Source organism: Cnephaeus nilssonii (genome assembly GCF_951640355.1).
Source record: "Cnephaeus nilssonii genome assembly, chromosome: 12".
In the NCBI taxonomy this organism is placed as follows: Eukaryota; Metazoa; Chordata; class Mammalia; order Chiroptera; family Vespertilionidae; genus Cnephaeus; species Cnephaeus nilssonii.
In genome coordinates this window covers 25,542,205-25,546,755 of record NC_137083.1, presented here as the reverse complement: position 1 = coordinate 25,546,755, position 4,551 = coordinate 25,542,205, and positions in this window count along the sequence as shown.

Here is a 4,551-nt window from a genome sequence, read left to right as displayed (position 1 = left end):
GGGCGGGCAGGCTCCCAGACCCGCCCCGTGGTCGCCGCCCCCCCGCCCCGCCCCCGCCCGGGGCCCCGCCCGCCCGCCCCACCGGGCAGGTGCGCTGCCGGGACGCAGGGCTGCGGGGCGGTGTCTCCGGCCACTCCCCGCCCCGCCGGCCCAGGTAAGGCTGTCTTCCAGTGGGGGTGCGGGAATCCAAGGCTGCCTTTACGCGGGAGACTCAAGGTCATCTTTAGGCGTGAGGTTCAAGGAGAAATCTCGACTAGAGGATTCTTCTCTTTTTTCTTTTCCTTTTGCTCCAGGGCGCAAAGTACAGGGATTCTTTTCTTTTCTTTTTTTCTGCAAGGCTCAAAGTACAGAGGGAGCCGGAGCCGCAGGTGAAAGTCTGGTGTTCCTTCTCTTGGCAGCTTTGTCAAGAACACGCCCAAGGGTGGGTGTACGGAGGGAGTGTGCTGCCAAAAGCTGCGTAATTCAAACTCAGCTCCTCCAACGAACTGCAGGGAGCTCTGGGGATGCGTTCAGGGCGCCAACGTCAGGTTTCTGGAAGGCAAGAAGTGAGCTGAGCTGGAGAATTGCTCTCAGGACAGTGGGAGAGCTGATAAATGCATGTAACATCATCGAAGCGCGGGGCTTTAACGCACCCTTCTCCGAGATTCCCGGAACAAGGCCTTCGCGCCCTGCTTCCCAGTCAGTTTGTGGAGTGGGTGGATTTGTAACTATCAGTAACCGCGCACCACCACCATTGTTGATGGAATAATGAAAAATCGGGAAAAGTGAAAAAAAAAAAAAAAAAGACTTAAGTTACGGGAAGTTGAGCAGAGTGGGGGTTCACTATTAGTGTCTGGTTCACTATTGTATCCTAAAGCTATTTCTCCTGGAGAGGAGAAATAGCTTTGGGTGGAAGTTAGACTATCAAAAGCCTCCTTGATCCTTCTTTCGTCTGGGTCTTCTGTTCCTGCCCGGTGAAGAATGCATGCCCCCCTCTCCTAAAGACCACCAGGCTGGAGGGAGAGGGGCTGAGGGTGGGGATGGCCGAGGAGTCTGAGCCAAGCAAAGCAGCATCTTCCGGCATGATCTGTTTTTATTTACAAACGGAAAGAAATACTAGTTCTAGTGAGTTCAACTGAGTGAATGTGTGTTGAGAGAACAGGATTCACTCAACCTGGAACTGCAAGAAGTAGTAGTTCTAGTGAGTTCAACTGAGTGAATGTGTGTTGAGAGAACAGAATTTACCGGCCTGGAGAGAGTAAGAAAGGAAAAGGTGGCCCCTGACCTGTGGGATAGATAGGAAATGGGTTGGAGAGGGAAAATACTGGTGCGGAGGTGCTCACTTGGAAAACTTTGGATAAGAAGTAATAGAGGGCTCAATGTGGGGCTGGCAGTGGAGATAGGAGAACAGCTCTGAGCTCTCAGTTGGAGATAGAATCAGGTCAAGCTTCTGATGGTTAAGGACAAAGACAAAATCAAGGATGACTGCAAGGATATTAATTTTGCAGTATAGACAGTCCCTGACTTACAATAGTTTGATTCACGATTGCTTGACTTTACGAAGGTATGAAAGTGATGCACATTCAGTAGAACCTGTGCTTGGACTTGCGAATTTTGATCTTTTTCCGGGCTAGTGACACGCAGTAGCATAGTCTCTCCTATGCTGGGCAGTGGTCGTGAGCTGCAGGTCCCTGTCCGACAGGCGATCACCAGGATAAACAGCTGCAATTCTACAGCAGCGATTTTCAACCATTGTGCCACAATAATTTTTAAAACATGCAATAACTGATTAGTCAGGCCACTGACCTCTTTTCCCTTAGATTGTCAAATAAAATAAATGACAGCAGCCAACACAATAGCTGTCTGATGTGAATGGATCAAAATTATACCTATTTTTTGTCAAATCAGCAAAAATAGAAAATTTTTAGTGTGCTGCAGAATTTTAATTAGTTTATGGGTGCCATGAGATTTTTTAAAAAGGTTGAAAATCACTGTTCTACAGTATACTGTGTTGACGGTGTATTTCGGATATTGTGTTCTACACATGGTTAACGTAGGCTAGGGCTAAGCTATGATGTTCAGTAGGTTAGTTGTATTAAATGCTTTTTTATGGTATCTCCAACTTGCTTTCAAATGACTCAGAAAAACAAAACCCTCTATACTTGGAAAGACAAAGTAATGTTGCAAATTGATAGCTGGTGATTGGTAGATATAGGTAAAGTGAATAAAGGCAGTCATGGAACTGGCTTTTCAATTTCCCCCCGGCTCTAAACTTTTCAAAGTTGGGGGGAATTGGTTTCTCTAAATTGTTCTCTAATCACATTTGCTTAGTTACTTCTAATCACTCTCTCTCTCTCTCTATCTATCTATCTAATAACATATTTTCTCATTTGTTGAATCTCCCATTATAATATAGGCAGTGTCTGGTTCACTGTTGTATCCTAATGCCTAACTCAGGGATGGCTACAGAAAAGCTATTTAGTATACTAAAAATTTTTAAGTCAACTGAAAATTATTTTTTGTAGTTAAAAACTACACTAGGCTCTTTTATCTTCTTCTCTGCCTTCTTTTTATAGAAAATCTTGAAAACCAGGAGCAGAAAGCTAAGAGAGCTACTGGGATCCTCCCAACCCTTCTCCTTCTCTCACACATGGAAATCCTTTCATGGAAAGCCAAGTGAGTAATGAAAAGTACAAGTAGCCAAAGAAAGGTGAGGTGGGTGGTGTGGTGGTGGGTGCTATTAGTTCTTCACTGCTTTGCCAAGTACACATTCCCCAGCCTAGGTAGGTTGTGACTTCAAGAAATAATTAAACTGAACAAATCAAACTCTAGAAAAAAGATCGGCCTTAGATTATTTATTATTAACCAGTTACATAAGCAATACACAAAATGAGACCAAAATGCTGTAATATAGCTTATATTTTATTTTCCTTGTTCCCTGTATTAGATATTCATGTTTACATTTAGCTGTTGTAGAAGAATGGAGGTACTGTGAAAAAAAACAAAAGGATATTTATTGTCACTGAACCGGATCTCGGATTAAAAGGAATTAGCGTGCAGACACACACACACACACACACACACGCACGCACGCACGCACACACACACACAGGCACACGCCTGTGCTCGCAACCTATATCTACCTGGTGGTGACATAGCTCAATTGCAATTTCAGTCTTTTTGAATGACTTGATCTCTTAATAACCAAACAAATTGTTCAAACTCAATACATGATCACAGTAAGAGCACCATAAATAAACACACAATATACTTATGATAAAATAGAACCCTTCATGGCCCAGAGGCCAAAGTTTATTTAAAAATTATTTTTGTATTTTTAAGACAAGGAATACATGTGCTTATTAACTTATATTTACTTTTGTCCAAATAAAATTTTTAATAAGTACAATAAAAACGTTTATTTTGTACCTACTATATTCTGGTACTTTTAACAAAAGTAGCTTTTTAGATAGTCATTGTTATAATCTAAAATTAAAATTTATGCTTCTTGGTTTTGGATCCCTAGTGAATAGTATTTAATCTTGCTTTGTTCATCTATGACTTAACATTTTCCTATGGATAATGGAAACAGCAAAAAACAGTAATTATTTTAGCAAAAAATAGTTCCAAGATAACTTTAGTAACAGAGTACTTAAAAATTAAATAAAAACACAGGCCAAATGAACAGAGGCCAGGTTTAAGAAAACGTCTGTAATTTACATTAAAAAGCCATTAAATGACTCATCTAAAAGCAGAAATCCAACTAATAATAAAGAAAATGAAAGAAACTCTATATGAGAGAAAGGAGTAAATAACAAGATACTTGTTAGTTGTGTGGCAGTAGCTTTCTGTAAAGTGGAAGCTGGTCCAGCCTCTGGCATCAGAAATAGAGGACCACCCCTTACTGGGTGTGTGACTGAACATCTGTGAAATGTTAACAGTGATATAACATCAGTACCTACTCTCTCTGGGCTGTACTTAGGATTAAATGAGATAATGAATGGACCATTTTTAGTGCATTGTTTGGCACTTGGTAAGTAACACAAATATTTTTATGATAATGATGCTGAAGATGGGGAAAACCATGAGAAGTGAAGTCAAGTGCTTTTTGGTACATTACAATGGAAAGTCTCAAGGGCTTAAGATGGTTTTATAGGAAGTACAGTGAGTGGAAAGAACTCTCTGCCATGAGGCAGGCACTCTTGGCCTCGATCCTAGGCCCTGGACAGCTGACTTCAGTCTCTCCTGATGAAGTTCACAGTTGAGTTCAATGAGGAGGTTGTTTGGCCTTCCAGCCCCAACATTGATCTCTTCTTTGTAGGTAAAGTAGGAAGAGAGCTGATGGAACACTCCATACTAATGGAGAACTTGAGTTGCCCTATTTAGTTGATTGTTTTATTTTATTCAAATAAAGAGCTCATTGACATTCAGCTTTCAATGAGAAAGGAGAGAAATCAACATTGCCAAACATTGCCATGCCTGCTTGTCCCAAAGAAACTCCACGAGGAAACAGCCACTTTCCCATAGCCCCCGAGGACCTGCCTTGAGAATGAAACACAGACCAAATGATGA